We start from the raw sequence: 23,142 nt of genomic DNA, 5'->3' as shown, positions 1-23,142 counted from the left end.
AAGTGTAAAAGACAAAGGTCATTACAGGAGTGGTGGGCTATATCTGAAATTTGGGGAGGCAAACTCTCCCATGTCTCCTTTCAGAGGATAGGTATCAGGTGTTGGTACAGTGGTGGTGCTGTCAAAAGTCTTCACAAGCAATAAAGGCATATGCATGCAACAACAAAGCAGTCCAGGACAGGCGAGAAGGAAAGGAGCTCATACTAGTATTAGCTAGGGGTACCAAAATGAAAACATTACCTCCTTTGAATGATTAAATTATTTTTTTATTTTTTGCATCTCACTCTATTTTTTAAAATATTTATTGGAGTATGATTGCTTTAGAGTGGTGTGTTAGTTTCTGCTGTATAACAAAGTGAATCAGCTATACATATACATATATCCCCATATATCCTCCCTCTTGTTTTCCCTCCCACCCTCCCTATCCAACCCTCCTAGGTGGTCACAAAGCACCAAGCTGATCTCCCTGTGCTTTGTGGCTGCTTCCCACTAGCTATCTATTTTACATTTGGTAGTGTATATATGTCCATGAGAGACTCTCACTTCGTCCCAGCTTACCCTTCCCTCTCCCTGTGTCCTCAAGTCCATTCTCTAGGTCTGCGTCTTTATTCCTGTCCTGCTTCTAGGTTCTTCAGAACCTTTTTTTTTTTAATATTCCATATATATGTGTTACCATATGGTTTTTGTTTTTCTTTTTCTGACTTACTTCACTCTGTATGACAGATTCTAGGTCCATCCACCTCACTGCAAAATAACTCAATTTCGTTTCTTTTTATGGCTGAGTAATATACCATTGTATATATGTACCACATCTTCTTTATCCATTCCTCTGTTAATGGACACTTACGTTGCTTCCATGTCCTGGCTATTGTAGACAGACCTGCAATGAACATCGTGGTACATGACTCCTTGAATTATGGTTTTCTCAGGGTATATGCCCAGTAGTGGGATTGCTGGGTCATATGGTAGTTCTATTTTTAGTTTAAGAAACCTCCATACTGTTCTCCATAGTGTCTGTATCAATTTACATTGCCACCAACAGTGCAAGAGGGTTTCCTTTTCTCCACACCCCCTCCAGCATTTACTGTTTGTAGATTTTTTGATGATGGCCATTCTGACTGGTGTAAGGTGATACCTCATTGTACTGTGATTTGCATTTCTCTCATGATTAGTGATGTTGAGCATCCTTTCATGCGTTTGTTGACAACCCGTATATATTTTTTGGAGAAATGTCTGTTTAGGTCTTCAGCCCATTTTTGCACTGGGTTGTTTTTTTGTTATTGAGCTGCATGAGCTGCTTGTAAATTTTGGAGATTAATCCTTTGTCAGTTGCTTCATTAGCGAATATTTTCTCCCATTTTGATGGGTGTATTTTCGTCTTGTTTATGTTTTCCTTTGCTGTGCAAAAGCTTTTAAGTGTCATGAGGTTCCATTTATTTTTGTTTTTATTTCCATTTCTCTAGGGGGTGGGTCAAAAAGGATCTTGCTGTGATTTATGTCATAGAGTGTTCTGCCTATGTTTCCCTCTAAAGTTTTATAGTGTCTGGCCTTACATTTAGGTCTTTAATCCATTTTGAGTTTATTTTTGTGTATGGTGTTAGACTGTTTTAATTTCATTCTTTTACATGTAGCTGTCCAGTTTTCCCCACACCACTTATTGAAGAGGCTGTCTTTTCTCCACTGTATATTTTTGCCTCCTTTACCAAAAATAAGATGACCATATGTGTGTGGGTTTAGCTCTTGGCTTTCTATCCTGTTTCATTGATCTATATTTCGGTTTTTGTGCCAGCACCATACTGTCTTGATTACTGTGGCTTTGTAGTATAGTCTGAAATCCAGGAGCATGAGTGCTCCAGCTCCATTTTTCTTTCTCAAGATTGCTTTGGCTATTCAGGGTCTTTTGTGTTTCCATACAAATTGTGAAATTTTTTGTTCTAGTTCTGTGAAAAATGCCATTGGTAGTTTCATAGGGATTGCATTGAATCTGTAGATTGCTTTGGGTAGTATAGTCATTTTCACAATGTTGATTCTTCCAATCCAAGAACATGGTATATCTCTCCATCTGTTGGTATCATCTTTAATTTCCTTCATCAGTGTCCTGTAGTTTTCTGCATACAGGTCTTTTGTCTCCTTAGGTAGGTTTATTCCTAGGTATTTTATTCTTTTTGTTGCAGTGGTAAATGTGAGTGTTTCCTTAATTTCTCTGTCAGATTTTTCATTAGTGTATAAGAATGCAAGAGATTTCTGTGCATTCATTTTGTATCCTGCTACTTTACCAAGTTCATTGATTAGCTCTAGTAGTTTTCTGGTACCATCTTTAGGATTCTCTATGTATAGTATCATGTCATCTGAAAATAGTGACAGCTTTACTTCTACTTTTCTGATTTGTATTCATTTTCTTTCTTTTTTTCTCTCATTACTGTGCCTAAAACTTTCAAACCTATGTTGAATAAGAGCAGTGAGAGTGCGTAACCTTGTCTCATTCCTGATCTTAGAGGAAATGATTTCAGATTTTCACCATTGAGAACGATGTTGGCTGTGGGTTTCTCATATATGGCCTTTATTATGTTGGGGTAAGTTCCCTCTATGCCTACTTTCTGGAGAGTGTTTACATAAATGGGTGTTTAATTTTTTCCAAAGCTTTTTCTGCATCTATTGAGATGATCATATGGTTTTTCTCCTTCAATTTGTTAATGTAGTGTATCACACTAATTGACTTGTGGATATTGAAGAATCCTTGCATTCCTGGGATAAAGCCCACTTGATCATGGTGTATGATGCTTTTAACGTGCTGTTGGATTGTTTGCTAGTATGCTGTTGAGGATTTTTGCATCTGTGTTCATCAGTGATATTGGCCTGTAGTTTTCTTTTTTTGACATCTTTGTCTGGTTTTAGTAGCAGGGTGATGGTGGCCTTGTAGATGAGTTTGGGAGCATTCCTCCCTCTGCTATATTTTGGAAGAGTTTGAGAAGGATAGGTGTTAGCTCTTCTCTAAATGTTTGATAGAAGTTGCCTGTGAAGCCATCTGGTCCTAGGCTTTTCTTTGTTGGAAGATTTTTAATCACAGCCTCAATTTCAGTGCTTGTGATTGGTCTGTTTATATTTTCTACTTCTTCCTGGTTCAGTCTCAGAATGTTGTGCTTTTCTAAGAATTTGTCCATTTCTTCCAGGTTGTCCATTTTATTGGCATATAGTTGCTTGTAGTAATCTCTCATGATCTGTTATATTTCTGCAGTGGCAGTTGTTACTTCTCCTTTTCCATTTGTAATTCTGCTGATTTGAGTCTTTTCCCTTTTTTTCTTGATGAGTCTTGCTAATGGTTTATCTATTTTGTTTGTCTTCTCAAAGACCCAGCTTTTAGTTTTATTGATCTCTGCTACTGTTTCCTTCATTTCATTCTCATTTATTTCTGCTCTGATCTTTATGATTTCTTTCCTCCTGCTAACTTTGGGGTATTTTTGTTCTTCTTTCTCTAATTGATTTAGGTGTAAGGTTAGGGTGTTTATTTGAGATGTTTCTAGTTTCTTGAGGTAGGATTTTATTGCTATCAACTTCCCTCTTAGAACTACTTTTGCTGCATCCCACAGGTTTTGGGTCATCGTGTTTTGTCATTTGTTTCTAGGTATTTTTTGATTTCCTCTTTGATTTCTTCAGTGATCTCTTGATCATTTAGTAGTGTATTGTTTAGCCTCCACATGTTTGTACTTTTTACAGATTTTTGTCCTGACCTAGTCTCATAGTGTTGTGGTTGGAAAAGATACTTGATATGATTTCAATTTTCTTAAATATACCAAGGCTTGATTTTTGACCTAAGATATGATCTATCCTGGAGAATGTTCCATGAGCACTTGAGAAGAAAGTGTATTCTGTTGTTTTTGGATGGAATGTCCTATAAATGTCAGTTAAGTCCATCTTGTTTAATGTATCGTTTAAAGCTTTTGTTTCCTTATTTATTTTCATCTTGGATGGTGTGATTGGTGAAAGTGGGGTGTTAAAGTCACCTACTATGATTGTGTTACTGTCGATTTCCCATTTTATGGCTGTTAACATTATCCTTATGTATTGACATGCTTCTAGGTTGGGTGCATAACTATTTACAATTGTTTTATCTTCTTCTTGGATTGATCCCTTGATCATTAGGTAGTGCCCTTCTTTATCTCTTGTAATATTCTTTATTTTCAAGTCCATTTTGCCTGATATGAGAATTACTACTTCAGCTTTGTTTTGGTTTCCATTTGCATGGACTAACTTTTTCCATCCCCTGACTTTGTGTGTATGTTTCCCTAGGTCTGAAGTGGGTCTTGTTTTTGGAACCATTCAGCCAGTCTATGTCTTTTGGTTGGAGCATTTAGTCCATTTACATTTAAGGTAATTATCGATATGTATGTTCCTATTACCATTTTCTTAATTGTTTTGGGTTTGTCATTGTAGGTCTTTTCCTTCTCTTGTGTTTCCTGCCTAGGGAAGTTCCTTTAGCATTTGTTGTAAAGCTGGTTTGGTGGTGCTGAATTCTCTTAGCTTTTGCCTGTCTGTAATGGTTTTAATTTCTCTGTTGAATCTGAATGAGATCCTTGCTGGTTAGAGTAATCTTGGTTTCCCTTTCATCATTTTAAATAAATATGCCCTGCCACTCGCTTCTGGCTTGCACAGTTTCTGCTGAAAGATCAGCTGTTAACCTTATGGGGAATCTCTTGTATATTATTTGTTTTTCCCTTGCTGCTTTTAATATTTTTTCTTTGTATTTAATTTTTGTTGGTTTGATTAATACGTTTCTTGGCGTGTTTCTCCTTGGATTTATCCTGTGTGGGACTCTCTGCGCTTCCTGGACATGACTGATTACTTCCTTTCCCATATTAGGGAAGTTCTGAACTATAATCTCATCAAATATTGTCTCAGTCCCTTTCTCTTTCTCTTCTTCTCCTGGGAACCCTATAATTGGAACGTTGGTGCGTTTCGTGTTGTCCCAGAAGTCTCTGAGACTGTCCTCAATTCTTTTCATCCTTTTCTCCTTATTCTGCTCTGTGGTAGTTATTTCTACTATTTTATCTTCCAGGTCACTTATCCGTCCTTCTGCCTCAGTTACTGTGCTATTGATTCCTTCTAGAGAATTTTTAATTTCATTTATTGTATTGTTCATCATTGTTTGCTCTTTAGTTCTTCTAGGTCCTTGTTAAACGTTTCTTGTATCTTCTCCATTTTATTTCCAGGATTTTGGATCATCTTTACTATCATTTTTCTGAATTCTTTTTTAGGTAGACTGCCTACTTCCTCTTCATTTGCTTGGTCTGGTGCATTTTTGCCTTGCTCCTTCATCTGCTGTGTGTTTCTCTGTCTTATCATTTTGCTTAACTTACTGTGTTTGGGGTCTCCTCTTCACAGGTTGTAGGTTCATGTTTCCCATTGTTGCCCCCAGTGGCTACGGTTGGTTCATTGGGTTGTGTAGGCTTCCTGGTGGACCAGACTGGTGCCTGTGTTCTGGTGGATGAGGCTGGATCTTGTCCTTCTGGTGGGCAGGACCACATCCAGTGGTGTGTTTTGGGGTGTCTGTGGCCTTATTATGATTTTAGGCAGCCTCTCTGCTAATGGGTGCAGTTGTGTTCCTGTCTTGCTAGTTGTTTGGCATAGGGTGTCCAGCATTGTAGCTTGCTGGACATTGAGTGGAGCTGGGTCTTAGCATTGAGATGGAGATCCCTGGGAGAGCTTTTGCCATCTGATACTGCGTGGAGCCAGGAGGTCTCTGGTGGACCAATGTCGTGAACTCGGCTCTTGTACCTCAGAGGCACAGGCCTGACATCCAGCCGGAGCACCAAGACACTGTCAGCCAAAAGGCCTAAAAGAAAAGGGAGAAAAAAACAAAAGAAAGAAAGAGAAAATAAAAATAAAATAAAATGAACTTAGTAAAATTAAAAATAAAAAAAATTATTAAAAATAAAAGGTAATAAAAAAGAAAAGAAAGTATACTTAAAGAAAAAACAAAACAATGGACAGACAGAATCCTAGGACAAATGGTAAAAGCAAAGCTATAAAGACAAAATCACACAAAGAAGCATACACATACACACTCACAAAACGAAAAAAGGAAAAAAAGGTATATATCTATCTTCAGAGAGGAAAAGGAAGAGAGCAACCAAATCAATAAACAAATCTACTGGTAATAATAAACTCTAATTACTAAACTAAGATAAACATAAAACCAGAAACAAATAGATGCAGAAAGCAACCCCCAAGTCTACAATTGCTCCCAAAGTCCACTGCCTGAATTTTGCGATGATTCGTCGTCTATTCAGGTATTCCAGAGGTGCAGGGTATATCAAGTTGATTGTGTAGATTTAATCTGCTGCTCCTGAGGCTGCTGGGAGAAACTTCCCTTTCTCTTCTTTCTTCATACAGCTCCTGGGGTTCAGCTTTGGATTTGGCCCTGCCCCTGTGTGTAGGTCACCTGAGGGCATCTTTTCTTCCCTCAGACTAAAGGAGCAGCTGATTACGGGGCTCTGGCTCACTCAGGCTGGTGGGAGGGAGGGGTACGGAATGCGGGGAAAGCTTGCGGCGGCAGAGGCTGGAGTGACACTGCAACAGCCTGAGGTGCGCCATGTATTCCCCCGGGGAAGTTGTCCCTGGATCACAGGACCCTGGTAGTGGCAGGCTGCACAGGCTCCTGGGAGGAGAGGTGTGGATAGTGACCTGTGCTTGCACACAGGCCTCTTCATGGCTGCAGCAGCAGCCTTAGTGTCTCATGTCCATCTCTGGTGTCCGCACTGATAGCCGTGGCTCCACCTGTCTCTGGAGCTTGTTTAGGCGGTGCTCTGAATCCACTCTCCTCACGCACCGCTAAACAAAGAGGCAAGAAAAAGTCACGTGCCTCTTCAGCAATTCGGGACTTTATCCTGGACTCCCTCCCGGCTAGCTGTGGTGCACTAGCCCCCTTCAGGCTGTGTTCACGCAACCAACCCCAGTCCTCTCCCTGGGATCTGACCTCCGAAGCCCGAGCCTCAGCTCACAGCCCCCACCTGCCCCGGTGGGTGAGCAGACAAGCCTCTCAGGCTGGTGAGTGCTGGTTGGCACCGATCCTCCGTGAGGGAATCTCTCCACCTTGCCCTCCGCACCCCTGTTGCTGTGCTCTCCTCCGTGGCTCCGAAGCCACCCACAGTCTCTGCCTGCAAAGGTGCTTCCTAGAATGTGGAAACTCTTCCTCCTTCACAGCTCCCTCCCAGTGGTGCAGGTCCCATCCCTATTCTTTTGTCTCTGTTTTTTTCTTTTTCCTTTTGCCCCACCCAGGAACGTGGGGAATTTCTTGCCTTTTGGGAAGTCTGAGGTCTTCTGCCAGTGTTCAGTAGGTGTTCTGTAGGAGTTGTTCCACATGTAGATGTATTTCTGATGTATTTGTGGGGAGGAAGGTGCTCTCCACATCTTACTCCTCTGCCATCTTGAAGGTCCTCCGGATTAAAATTTAATAAGCAGTAACACTTATTGGGATGGGGGGAATGAATGGGAAATAAGAACCAGAAAAAAGGCAGATTACTGTTAATATTATTCCATTTTTAAATCCCACGATTATGTGGTGTGCAAAGTATGGATTAAATTAGATTTTTTTAAGGAAATAAATATATTAATGTGAAATCTAAACTACAGCAATTAGCCATTTGCATACACCAGGTTCATTTAATAATTCTGTGTCCCTGCATAGTCTCTTTTAGGCACAGGTGTAGATCCTTGATATTTTCTATGCATCTTTCATTGACAGCATAACATCACAGACAAGTCTGAATTTTTGTGTGGAAAAAGCACTGAAGAAATTGGTCAGGTAACTGAGATAGGAATGTTACTGGATTTGGGATTAAGAAAAAGCAGTGGGGAGTCCTGCTGCTTACTAGGATATCAGATGCTAGTGTAATCTAAGTTTAGTTATGAAAATTTGAGTCTTGGTTTCCTTATCTTTAAAACAGGCATTGTATTATATGTCAGCTTTAGACACTAATTGTTACTGCTTGTTCTGGGTACTCTTATTCCATTTCTTACAAATGCCCCTTTCCTCTGGGAAAAACATGTAATTCTACTGGACGTGACCCTCACGGGCTCATAATCCAGGCCTACCCAGCAACCTTACCCAATCTTCTTGGCACAGTGATTAGTTCATAAATAGTCGTGTTATACTAACTGTCCAAGTTGAGTCCCATGGGGGCTTTTCTGTCTAAGCCTTAGGAAGATTCTCTTTCCACACAGCCATTACAAAGTCAGGATGAAAGTCACTGCCCACCATCACACCCACCATTAGGAGAGAGTCTGTTTAAGGGATTGAAAGAAAAGCATCCCTGAAAGTACTACTTGAGCCTTGAATCCAGCAATGCCTAAAACCAAAATATCCAGTATTTTTCAGTTACTTGAACCAACACATTTACTTTTGTGCCTAAGCTAACTTGAGTTGTAATGCTATATTGATAGTACTAAGTAATACAAGCTCACATCCTGTTATACTGACAAATGCACATTTAGTGCCTCATAAATAGAAACACTGAGAATATATTAGTTTCCTCCTACTGGTTAGAGCTTTGAAAGTAGTGTTTTTAAAATGTTCACAAGAATAAAATATACAGTATAACCTTTTTATCCATACGAACCATCTTTATTTTTTTTCAATGCATGTTATGCCAAGGGTGAGTATGTTAGTTTTACATGAAGAAAAGCAGTTTGCATGGAGGACTGATAGGCCTGGCACTTCCTGTGTCACATATTTCACTGTTTTCTGCTGAAAAATTATTGAGTGAATAAGGCATATTCACAACCACAAAGAGAGTTCATCAGGCTGTGAAGCATGTTTCTTCAGTGGTTTTGCTGTAGTGAGAACAATTTTCAGAGTCCTAAGCATGTGTGAGATGACAGTGACTACATCAGAGAGGCTGTGAAGAGGAGTGTAAAAAGGAGAAATAAGAACTAAATATATCAGCCCCACACTTGTCTTTTTTTTTTTTCTTTCTTTTTTTGATGGTGGGGAGGGTGGGCTGGGCGTGCATGTGGATGAGGACACAATGAACTTTTTACGTGCTAAGAAATACATCAGAGTCTAAGAGAAAGCAGAAAACTCCAAATAGACTTCAAGAGTCTTTTTTTTTTTCTATTAAAAACATCGGAATCTATAAAGGAAATAAAAGAACTACATTAGACCTAAATGATCTCAGAAAAGTGTCAGAAGAACTGACAGGTAGATGAATAATCTACCACTATTTTATTTTATTATTCTCTTCTTAAAAAACAAAGGCAGGGAAATGGCTGATTTAAGCCCATTCCAGAAGTGCCACAAAATTATAATCTCCTCTGTTTATCTTGTTTAGAGAGTATCTTTTATGTAATCAATTCTGTAAGTGCAAATCAATAACAGATGATTTCATTCAAATGACATTCACTGACGATGTGCTGCGTGCTATGCACTGGGTTAGGTTCTGCATGCACGGGAGATAAATTACAGCACAGCCCCTGGTTTCAGGGAGCCCAAAGACAAGTAAAATCTAGATAATGTAGGACAAGAAAATAATTATTCAAGCAACATTCTCTTTTCCAGATGTGGCTGTTCAGTATTTATTGAGATTACACCATGGAGGGCCAGACTACTCAATTGGAAGTTTAGTAAATATTTAGTCTTCCAAATGTATTCATTATTTTAATCAGGCAGTGGATCTGGAAAGTAACTTCACAGATATATTTTGAAATTTTAACTTGATCTTTCTCTTTGTGCTAGGGAAGCTGCTGGCAAAATATTGCCATGTACACCAAGAAAAGAAAGCATGGTCAAAAATCTGTCCCTGGTCTCTAACTCAACTCTGCCCAAAAGGCAGGGCTGCATGAGTGCAAGCAGAAAGAGATTTAAAAACTTGATTACCGACTTGCTTTCGTCATACCTGATGCTCTGAAGGTGCTAGTGTTAAGAAGGGACCACAGTATCTAGTTCAGGTACTTGATGTAGAGTCATCATTGACCTGTATTAACACCAACACCAGGAAGCTGAGCTGCATATAGCATTTTAATACAAAATGACCTGAGAAAATTATCTGTAGATTCTGGTTCTTTCTTTCCACCTACAGAATTCACCAGGATTAGAGGTCTGTTTTTCCTTCATGTTAGTGATTATAATGTATGCAGGTGGTGTGAGATTTTTCTCTTACCCCAAAGAAAATCACAATTATATGACCAATATCTTATCCTTTACTGCCTTTCAATACCTACTTCTTTATCAACCACATGTTGTAGTTATTTTCCCTTTATTTTATTTTCTGTGCACAGGATATAAGTTGAGGGCAGATGCTGTGTCCCTTGCTTGACACAGCATATATCATTAACAATCAACAAGTGTTTTTTCTATGAATGAAAGAATTTGGGGGCTCACCTTTCCTAAAATGTCATGTATTAGACGTAGAGGAAAATGAAACAATATTTTTACTCGTTTACTCTTACACTGGTGAGATATATGTATCAAGTTAGACTTGTTTGGTTACTAGAAAATTTCAAACCATACAAGTTCCTCTATATGCAATTTTTGTAAAGATTTTAAACTTTATGTATATTTATATCCATGCTAAAATTATAAAAAACATCTTGCATTTGTTTCAGTGATTATATATTCAATCTAATAGTATTAACACTTGTAGAATCTTGTCTCATGTATAATCTTATTCAATGAGTTATATAGTTACATATGTATCAATATATACTTGAGTGTTTGTGTGAAGGTAAAAGATGTGTTAAGTTGCCTGCCATTCCCCCACCCATTCACAGAGAATAAACTCTAGGGATATATCAGAGGTGAGTACCTAACTGAAGCAGACCAATCAGATTCTCTCACTTGTAAATTGAAAAAGAGATACAGTGATGGCAGCAAGCCTTCATTTTGCAGTTGAAATGAGAAAGTCATAGACCTGGTATTGCATTTTTTTCCCCACTCAGATGGAAGACAGGACATCTGGCTGTAGAGAACATAAAGGCCTACTTCAATAAACCCAGAGGAAATATCTGCCTTATTTCAGAAAGGCTTTCTGGTTCTTGTCCCTGGACCCCCATGAAGCCTGGTTTCTTCCCTGACCTTGGCTTTCCTGGACACCCTGTATCCTGCCAACAAACAAGATGTTTTTCTTAAATCAATTTGAATTGTATTCAATTGTTGCACCACCTTGGTAACAATCTTCCAAATGTAATTCAATAATTTAAGAAATATTGATTGAGAACTTATTCTGTATTCTATACTGTGGAATGGTCTAGGTATGTAGAAAGAAAATTTGCCCTCAAATAATTCATTTTGTAGTGGAGAAAGTGGGTATACAAATAGGTAAATTTAGTGTATGTGTGGTGTGATTAAAAATATAAAATCTTCTATAGGCAAAGAGAGATGTGCCCAATGGACTGACCTGCAGAGGGAAAGTAGAGGTAGAGTTTCAAGAAGAGTAGAGATGCTACATGAGTTAAGTGTAGGTAAACAGCCAGACTTCATAAGGAAAGGATGAAAGGATATTACAGGCAGAGGGAAAAACGAGAGGAGGGACACGGATGTGTGAAGTCCTACTTTTACTTATTCATTTAACAACAGTTGTGTAGCACACACTGTAAACCAGCCACTGTTTCAAATTCTTTGGAAAAAGCAGTAGAAAAAACCCATAAATTCTTCATTCGTGATTTTTATACTTTTGGTGAAATATACGTGTGTGTATATATATATATATATATAAGCATAATATGTAATAAAACATACTATAATAAAACATATATAACAAAATAAATAAAATATGTTGTTTTCAAACTTTAGCACACATCAGAATCACCTGAAAGGCTTGTTAAAACACAGACTCTTGGCCTCTAATCACCACATTTCTAACTCAGTAGGCATGAACTGAGGGCTGAGAATTTTCATTTCTAACAAATTCTCAGATGAGGATAATGCTGCTAGTCTGGCCATCATACTTTGAGAACCACTGATAAAGTACAGTAGAAAGTGGTAAGTGCTATGGAGACAAATAAGTCAGGAGTCTTGAAGAGGGTTGTAATGTTAAATTGCATAGTCAGACAAAGTTTCTCTGTGAAGACCTGAACAAGTCAGGAATCCAGCTATGTGGATATCTGGGGAAAGATCACTCCAGGTTATTTACTTAGAGTGAGATGTCATTGTTGAGTTTTAAGCAGAGATGTGGCATGATCTGACATGACCTCTTCTTTGAAACAGGATTACTTTAGCTGCCCCACTGAGAATAAATGGAAATGAAAGGAAGCAGAGAAATGAAACTAGTCAGGAGTCTATTGCAATAAGAGCATTAGCAAGAATGATGGAGATCTGGACCAGAGTGATAGCTGTGGCACTAATGAAAACATGGCTGGAGTAGAGATAGAAAGCCAAACTTTGAAGGTAGAAGCTTCAGGTGAAATAAGGGATTTAATTTGGGATGTGGAAAAAAGAGAATAGTCAACAATGATTACCAGAATTTTGTTCTCAACACATGGAAAGATGGATTTATCATTAAATCCATTTGTAGAATGACTGTGGGAGAAGGAGGATTAGGGAGGAAGATCAGGAGCTCAGTTTTTGACATGTTCATTTTGAACTAGTAACTCAGGTAAGAATGTAGAGTAGGAAGTTGTATTTAAGGATCTGGAGTTCAGGGCAGAAGGCTGAGCTTGATATGAACTTGAGTGCTATGAGCATATGTGTTTGTCTGTGCACAAAGGGAGTGAGTGCAGAGAGAAAAGAATGTGATCTAAGGGCTAAGCCTCAGGGTGATGTGAGAGTACAGAGGTAGGGGGGGAACAGAGAAAGAAGAGGAGCAACAGCCAGTGATGTAAGCATAGTGGATGCTGCCCTAGAAGCCAAAGGAAGAAAGTGTTTCAAAATAGAGAAACTGAGCAGTAAAAGTAGGCAAAAATATGCAGAGTTTAAGGAAAAGTTAAAAACAAAAAGGATTACGATTGGCAGAATTTGGTTTTGAGTTGACATGGGGAAAAGAGGAAGAAAATGTTTCTGTTTTATCTTTCTCTGACACAATTGGTCCCAGGTATTACCACCTGAAGAGAAAACAGTCATTGCTTTAAAGATGAAACCAAGGAGTTGCAGCGTATTTCCCATAGAAACCATCTGTCTGTTCTGATGAGGCTGAAACTCTGTCTCTATGAATGTAATTTACTTAATGCCCAGAAAGAATATAATGCTTTGAATACAGGTGTTAAACACAACCAAAAGCAGCAGCTTATTTTCTGAAATATACAGAATAATTATGAGCACTTTTTAACATCTAAAAAGCATCCTAAAATGTTCCATCAACAATTAGTGAGAACAATGATTCCATAATATCTAAAAGGTCCCATCAGTGATTCTTGAGAGCAACAATGTAGTTAGCTTTGTAAAAAATGAAAATAATGATGCACTATGAAGCAGACCTCAAAATTATCTGTCTTTAATAGAAAGTCATCATGCATTTTCACATAATGCAAGAGCAAGTGCTGACTGACATTTCCAACTGGGGAAAGTTAAACAGTATCCTATCATCTGGCAAATAGCAAGTGATTCTTGGTGATGAAAATAATTATGACATATTATCTATAATTTGTGCGTCTTTGAGAGGAAGGTGATTTACTTGGGATCTACAAAAGGAGAACATTTGGGGATGCAAATAGTTCTCTTCAAGATGACTTTATGCTGGAATATTAAGTTTCCATTTGTGGTAAATGGAAAAGCAGATGGCTAAAGAAAAATATTTTGTCAAGTCTGTAACATAAACTACCTAGTTGTAGGAAGAACGTTTTTCTCATCATTAGAAGGAGTAGAAAGTGAGAAATAAACATAAATAGTCTGACTTTTCCAGGATGGAGTTTCCCTTTGGGTTTTGAGCATCTGGTAATTTAAATATTTCTCCACAGTTAACCAATTAGTCAATCATGCATGTAGTTAACAGACATTTATTGAGCTTCTACTATGTTCAGGCACCATTTTTGTTGCTGTGGAGATACAGAAAGCAACGAGACATAAATTCCAACTCCCGCCTCTAATTGTATGATAGTAAAATTAAGGCATGTACTTAAATTTGTTCAACAAATATTTATTAATTGCTTACTCTGTTTACTGGAAATACCAGTATAAATAATACATGGGGATACAAAAATGAATTAGACACTTCTAAAAATTTGTAAAAGGTAGTTAATATTAATACTTAATAGTAGTTTCTGCTGTTGAATGGAATGGTGGGGCAATATAAAAGGTATTACTTTATTTTTATTATTACCATTAATAATGGCAATGACTGTTATTTGCTCTGTGCTTTCTATGTGTCAGTCCTTATATGCATTATCTCATTTAACTGTCAAAACAACTCTTAGTGAATGTACTCACAAAAAATCCAATTTATAAATGTGGCAACTGAGGCTTAGAGAAACTACTTACTTTGCCAAAGATCATATTCAGTGGCAGAACCACATTTTAACACAGTCTATTTGTCTTCAATACTCAAAGTTTTATCTTCTACTGCACACATGCACAAAACAAACATGTGAGGCAGAGGAAGAAGAGTTTAAGTATGATGCAAATGGAAGGTTTTGTGGAAAAGGTTGGACTTCTGTTAGGTTGCTTTGAACTGTGGATACTATTTCAATAGGAAGTCTCAAAACATGCAAGGCATTAGTCCACAGAATTTGACTAGAATGTCAGATTTTTCAACGAGGTATTTATGAAATTATATTTAAAGCTTATTTGGGAAAACCTCAAAAACCAGGCAGAGGAAACAGTTTCAATTTTATTCTGTAGGCAATGAGGAGTTTCTAGTGGATTAACCTGGCAGCAGTCTGTCACATGGACTAGAGATGTTGGGAGACTGAGTAAGAGAAAAGTTAAAGGTCTACTGGCATGTTACAGATCAGTGCATGTCAGACTTTAATGTGCAGATAAATTCATTGGGGATCCTGTTAAAATTCATATCCTGATGCAGTGAATCACAGTAGAGCCCTAGAGTCTCCAGTTATGTCAAGCGTCCAGATGATCCCTTTGCTCATAGTCCAGAATATACTAGAACAGTGGTTTTCGACCTAAGGCATTTTGCTCCTCAGAGAATATTTGGCAATATCTGGAAACATTTTAAGTTGTCACAACTGGGGTAAGTAGGAAAGGGATGGAATTGCTACTAGTATCCTGTGGGTAGAAGCCAGGGATGCTAGAGGATGTTGCTAAACTTTCTATAATTCACAGGACAGTTCCCACAACAAAGAATTATCTGACCAAAATATCAGTACTGCTGAGACTGAGAAACTTTGCCCTAAAATTATAACATTTGCAGAAAATCAATAGTATATCATCCTTAAAAAAATGTTGGAAATCTTTACGGAATTAAGACTCCCATGTTCTTTCACATGGGTTGAGGGCGTGTTGTAGAGCTGGAGGAGGGATAAAAATTTGTCAACCCAGATGTACGTGCAATTACTGAAGAAAATCTAATGCCTCTAACTGAATACTCTCAGACTAACACTAATAATTAAGTTGTGTACATTTCTCCCAAACACAATGTAGCCCCTTTTTTCTTCTGATTGTTCTTTTTCCATATTTTTCAAATCATTACCACTTCTTTTTTAAATGAGGCTGAAAAGACGTGGATTTTCTTAAAAACCTATCCCTTCACCAATAAATAGATAAAAATTTGCACTTAATATTTCTGCTTATTTCCTATCTCAGTGCAAAAGGTTTCTACCAGTTATTCTAGTCTACCATCTCCACATTTCCTCAAACTCACTTCATCAAATTAGAAACTTGGTTATTTTTCTATTCCTTTTTCTTCTTTCCTTCTTTCTAGCTAACATAACTTGATTTTGTGGCAAAGCCAGGACAATAATCATGACTATACAAAGCCAATCTTAACAATGCCATTTCCCACTCTTTTTAACCCTTATAAATGGTGTCCACATGACCAATTCTGATTAATATCACTTAATTTGAAGCTGGAGAAGTCTCAGAAAGTTATTGAGCTTCCTGAATAAGAGGGCAAGAGTTCAGACACAGCTGTCTCCTTCCTGCCTTCAATGTCAACATGATGGCTAAAGATTCAGCAGCCACCTTCCTGTCATGTGGGAAGGACTTTCAAGAATTCTTGTTACATTTGAAAAATAAATCTCTATTTGTTTAGTCCACAGTAGACATGTATTCTATTTTTTGCATCAAAAAACAATTTTAACTAATGTACCTTTCCTTTCCACCTCCTCAGACTACAAGGCTTATCAGTTTTCACCTAACTTTACACAATTTTCAATTATTCCCTTTCTAATCTCCCCTTCCCAAACCTGTAAACATGATCCACTTTCTTCTACCCAGCAAAACAATATATAGCAAACCAAAGCACACACACATATATCCATATTATATATATATATATACTTACTTTTTTCTCTGAGTATTACTTAAAGTTTAAAGCAGAATTTTGCATTTGCTGCAGTTTGACAATGAATGGAAAGATAGGTGCTTAACTGCCTCTTTATGTCTCTTTCTTTTTTTTCCTTTTGAACTGGATATATAGGCTTATCCAAATTTCTGTGCCTTTATCCTGCAGTTTAAACTCTACATAATAACAGACTAAGCATTTTAGGAGAAAATAACAGAAAATATATCTTTCTTTTTTTATTATTAAAAAGTTATTTTAAAAACATACCTGCAACCTCCATATTTTCAAATGCCATATATGGAGTTAACTACATATCTCCTTTTAAGAATGTTTATAAAAATTGTGGTACAGTGAATAAAAAAGGTCTGAAATTCTTCTTATTTGAATTCCATTGTCAAATATACTTTCTAAAATCTATCTTGTTGACATTTTTTCAGCACATTTTAAAATTACACAACAATGCTTAGGTGATTGGTAAGGCATTTTCAGAATGCCACTGGTAAATCTGAAACATTTTCTCAGATCCAAGATAGAATAACAAGCATAGCTCCCCCCCTGTTGAGAAGCTTACTAATCCAAGAATTGTGCAAACTCTCACATATGCTGATGTTCCCACAGGGAACTGAGCTAGTGCTGCTACCTTTTTACTTGTGGCACCTCACATAATTAAGAAAATTACAGTTATGCTCCTTTCTCCAAGACAGGGAACAAAAATGATCCTTGGACTCTTTCCAAGGATAAATGGGCAATAAATCTCTCCAAGCTTTTTTTTTTTTTTTTCCTAGTTAAGAAGAACATGAAAAAAACATACAGGCATTACATTTTTCAGTAGTGGTGAACAGACTAGTGGGAAAAGTTTAATTTAATTTATGCCTGGTGCCCCTTATGCTCTCTCATTTAGAAAGTTGTGATAATGATTATATTAACATATTCTGTCTAAGGTGAACTTTAAGATATATATCAGTGCACTCAAAGAACGTAGGAGGTTGGAATAAAGGTGAAAAGAAATTCCTAGAAGGTGTAATGTATTATGTCTATTCCTAGTATCTTTCATCTCTAAAAATGGGAAAAGCAGAGTTCAGGTACTAAGGCTACTGTTACACCTCAATATAGCCCAGACACAGTGTGCCCCCTCCATCTATTTCCTATTTGGTTCATGATTTCTTCAGCTTCCTGTGCTGCTCCCTTTCTGTGCTGATCTTCATTCTGTTGTATCGGAGCAATTATATTCATTGCAGAGTATTCTTGGTATCCATGCCTGCACTTACTCAATACTCTTATTTCAAGTGCTAAGTCTTAGTCCATGATATTAGCATAGACCTGGTTATTTATGACCTTAAATTCGCATTTTGCTTCTAACACACTGAGCAGAACATGTAATACATGTTCACTTCTAATGGCATTCCTTTGTCTGGGCTTTTCCTTCCTTTACTCACCAGAGAACTCTAAGTTGTGTTACAAAGGCAGTGGGTGAATAGCATTGATGAGTGTAACTGATGAGTATTTTTCTTCCTGTCTTTTAGAGAAAGAGGACAGTTTCCATATTGAAAAGATACAGATTTCCATGAAACTCCTTGTTCATCGCAATTACAATCTTAACCTCCAGCATTTTGACTGAATGTACCACATCTTTCTTTATTTCAGCATATAAATCCTGCCATGCATTTAGCTATTAACACACATGGACAGTACACAGTAGCACTCAAGGAAAAGTCATAATTTTCCTAACTCAAATTTTTATTTATATTCTCATTCAGAAGATGGGAGAATACTTTCCTTTATAAGTACTAGTATTACTTGTATTTCCTTTACAAAGCTATTCAATTAAATAATAAATCATGTACAACCATACAAAAACATAAAACACAACTGAAACACTCAGAATCAGTTAATATACAGGAAAAAATAAATCCTACCTCAACTACATGCCAACATGGAAATAAAGCCTGATGGGACTGTTTGTGAGCAGCTCATGAAGAACTATGCCATGAATATGCAAGCAATTACTGTTTAGACTAGCACTTGAACTAACTTTATAGAAAGCTGTACTTATTGCTAACCAGGCTGAATCTGCTACAGTAAATGCTAAAATTAGTGCCCAGGGGAGAGAGACAAAACTAGAGCTATTCATTCACTAAGAAGTGAAAACCTAGAAAAAGAAGTCAAACACTGCATTGGCAAACTAAAAGTGAGGAATGTAATGGGACATACACAAGTATTCAGAGTCATGTTTAAAGCAAGATGGAGTGTTTGGATTAATAATAGTAGACATTTGAATTAATAAGAATAGTGGAAAGGTCGAACTTCTTTGAATAGTGCCTCCCTCTGTGAAATGGGAAAGGGCATTTACCTTAGAGGGATATAAATTTATGTTAGAAAATGATCTTACAGGCAATTGGCAACACTGCCATGTAAAAAAGGGTTTTAAAAAATGGGACCTCACATTTTCTAAACGTAGCATCGCTTATTATCTTTTACATAATGGTACTGCATAAACTATGTAAAACCTGTAGCACATTTCTCAGGATCATGGGGCTGTCACCCTTGTAGTACCTGTGCCAGACTTTTTGCCTTATCAGGCTTCAAGAGAAGTAGTTAATTTGTTTGTAAAGTAATTGAAATTGTTTAACTTTCCATTTTCATATTGAATAATGATTCAATTTCAATTTATATCACTGTAGTTGCTCTATATGCTTTTATAAGAAAATATTCAATAAATTATGTTCCCAAACTTCTTAATTATAATAGTGTGTAAACAATGTGATAAATGTAATATTTACATATATTTAAAAGCAGCAAATTAACTTGTATTAAAGGACTTCACTTACTAAAGTTAGCAAGAAATTTATTTGACCTATGCTGAATGCTTTCTCTCCCTCACTTCAGTTGTAACAGAATCTTGGAACTAACGTGGTGAAGAAAACAGGGAAAGGGCCCAAGGTTTTGGTTATTGTAAGTATTGATCTTCTTACAAGGTTCATTCCATGTGGCTCACTAAAATTTGGGTGTCAAACTCAGTAATAATGACTTGAAAACTTTTTCTAGAGTCAAAGGCTATATAAGAGATAATCACTTAAGAGATTTTTCCATCTCTCAGAGTACTACATTCAAGCATAGTTCATGTTTCTACCACTCAACCATGTTTCTACTGACCTCTTTTCTAGTCTCTGGAGATCCACCAGTTCCTGGGGTCAAGACCTCCAGTCTTCAACTAATTTTCCATTCTTCTACTCTTGCCTTATCTCTCTAAGCACCTGAAACACTTTTAAATAAAAACCCTACATAGAGTTTTTGTTCAGAGTGGGCCTATTCCACACTGTTAGTTAGATTAACATAAAGTCTGTTCCTTTAACTCTGGAATTAAGGAGTCTGTATCTTAAGAAAAAACACCTGACAACTTACAGTGACAGTGAGAATAGGCAAGAAATTGTCTTTTCATCCATTTGCAACTGATGAATGCACTTATGTAAAGAAAATAAAAGCCAAACCAGAACAAAGCACATAATAATTCTCTACAATAAAATGCTAATAAAGCATATTGTTACATGTAAAAAGGTGTGTTCTGACACACATCATCAACTAATCTATTTCTTATATACACTGAATTATACAATTGAACAAGCTCTCCTTTTTCACATAATTTTACTTTGTTATTTGGCTCTATTTCACAGAATTTTTTACAAAGAGAACAGAGCACATAATCAGATAAACATGAATTAAAATATTAGCTGTCCCTCTCATAACTAAAAGGCATTGGCAATTTATTTCTTTGATCCTTTGTTTCTGCATCCACAAATATAGATGATAATATCCAGTTTATAGGACTGTTGTAAAGATTTTCGAACGGGTATAAACCTTGACAGTTAGAAATGCTCAAAATACTTATCACTCTCCTCACCCCCTAATAACCCATGAGGTACATTAATTTCATCCTTAATTTTGTGTGTATGTGTGTATGTTTAAAAAAATTATTCATATAACTCTCTCAAATCTTCTTTCAGTTTTCAAGTCTAGGTAAAGTTTTAAGTGTTCAAGAAAAACAAAATGAGACATGGCTCAAATCATGGCTCTATCTCTGTTTTAGGAAGTATTAAATACTAGTTTCTAGCACTAACAGTAATTTGAGAGAGAGTAATAATAAAAATTAACAGTAAGGTGCAGTAATTGATTAAGTAAATGAAAATGTCAATTCTACTTACAATATTGACAATATAAATGAGCAATTGAAATCAATATGATGGCAATAGAGGACTGCTATCCTAACTTTCCTGATCATTTTACTGCCAACAATGACTGCTGGAAGCAAGGTTATATGCCAAAATATTCTTTCAAAAGAAGATAATATTTTGAAAGATAATAAGGAGAAAATAGATAATTAAATAAGTTTAATTAAAATAAGTTTCAAAATGATAGGAAAGGTAATAGCTATGACACAATTAGAAATGACAGAATTTACATTATTAAAGAATTCTCTTTAAATTAATATAATCTAATCAAAGGCCTCAGCTTCTGGTAATGATGCTTAAAAAAATGACTTCATCCATTCACTTAAAAATCTCTTGTGTAGTCAATGACCATCTTCCAGCATGAAGCAGGATAAGATTTCTAATTTACAGAACATAATTTATTGGAAAGCTTGTTTGGGTTTAAGTCCATTGTTTGTGTCCCAAGATTTATTTTTCTCTAAGTAAGTGTGATAGTAGTGATGGTTCCACAACGATGTGAATGTGTTTGATGCCACTGAATTGTACAGTTAAAAACAGTCAAAATGATAACTTTTACACTATGTATATTTGAACAAAATAAAAACTTCAAAAGATAGGAAGATACATTTTATTGATGGGACAGATTAATTTCTAACACTTTAAAAAATAATGATTAACTTCTTTTTTTGAAAAAGAAATCATTCCTTAATTGTGAGTCCTCTTTTTTATCCTTTTATCATTAAATTTTTTCTTTAGATTTCTTGTACTTTCCCATGTTCCTTTAAAATGTGGACACCCATAATTAATGTCATAGCAGAAAACAACAGAAGAAAAATTTAGCCTATAAAGTAAAAAATACAATTGCCATAAAACAAACCTCAAGAAACTTAAAAAAAATTGAAATCATACAAATTATGTTCTCTAACCATAATGGAAACAAAATTAAAAATGTTAGAAATCCATAACAAGAAGACAAAAAGAAACTCTCCAAACAAAGGGAATTAGACAACTTTTCTAAGTAATCTTTGAGTGGAAAATGAAGGATCAAATGGAAATAATAAACTACGTTGGATTGAATGGAAATGAAAATATATCAAAATATGTGAGACACAACTGAGGTAGGGGCTGAGAGGAAAATTTGTACCGTTAATTACTAATATTAGAAAATAGGAAGGTTATCAAAATAAAAAATCTAAATACTTACCTCAAGAAAGTAGAAAAATAAGAGTAAAACCAATTCAAAGCAAGCAAAAGGAAGGAAATAATAAAGAGCAGAAACCAATATGATTGAAAAGCAGTATATAAAACCAGTGAAAAAAATCCAGGACTTTAAAAAATTAATAAAATTGATAAACCTCTAGCAAAGATGAAACAGGTATATAAAAAGAGGACAAAAAACATCATTATTTGTAATTAAACAGGAGACATCACTGCAGATCTTGTAGCCATTACAGGTATATATAGCAATATTGTAAAAAACTGTACACTCATAAATTCAACAACTTAGAAGAAATCAATCAGTTCCTCAAAGACTACAAACTACAAAAACTAAACTAAGATGAAATAGATAACCTGGATAGTTTCTATAACCATCAAAGAAATTTATTTGCAACTTAAAAGCTCTTGGGGAAAAAATTTCCAGGCCCAGATAGTTTTACTATAGAATTCTACCAAATATTCAAAGAAGGATTAACACCAACTTTACAAAATATCATTCAGAAAACAAAAGAAGAGGAAACACTTCTTAACTCATTTTATAAGGCCTGCATTATTCTGATACCAAAACCAAAAAAAAGTAGTAATAAAGAAAACTACAGAACAATATCTCTCACAAACTTACATGTACAACTCCTCCAGAAATATTAGCAAAGAGAATCTAGCAATGTATAAAAAGACCAAGTGGGATTATTTTTTTTAGGTATGCAAGGCTGGTTCAACATTTAAAAATCAATCAATGTAATCCACCATATCAACACACTGACAAAGCAAAACCATATAACCATAATAATTGATGCAGAAAAAAGTATTCAACAAAATCTAACATAAAATCTCAGCAAACTAGGAATAGAAGGCAATGTTCTAAACTTGATTTAAAAACTACACAAAACTTGTTGCTAACATACTGTTTAATGATCCAAGAATGATTATGTTCCCCATTAAGACTGGTAACATGGAAAAGATGTCTATCTTATTTAAGAGAGTACCGGAAGTTCTAGACACTTGGTGCAAGAGAAATAAGGCAAGAGAAATAAATAAAAAAGCAAACAGACTGGAAAGGTAGAAATAAAACTGTCCCTATTTTGCAGATGGCATGATCATCTACATCAAAAATCCCAAATAAAACAAAACTCCTAGAACAAAAAGGTAAGTTTAGCAATGCTTTAGGATACAAGATCAACACACAGATGGATCACTCATATATGGCTAGCATGAATGTAAAATGATACAACCAATCTGAAAATATGTATTTTCTTATAAAACTAAACATGCAACAACCCTATTCCTCAGCAATTGCACACTTAAGCCTGTATCTCAGAGAAATTAGAATTATCTAT

This window comes from Lagenorhynchus albirostris, chromosome 4 (genome assembly GCF_949774975.1).
Source record: "Lagenorhynchus albirostris chromosome 4, mLagAlb1.1, whole genome shotgun sequence".
Taxonomy (NCBI): domain Eukaryota; kingdom Metazoa; phylum Chordata; class Mammalia; order Artiodactyla; family Delphinidae; genus Lagenorhynchus; species Lagenorhynchus albirostris.
Note: the sequence above shows the minus strand (reverse complement) of the source record.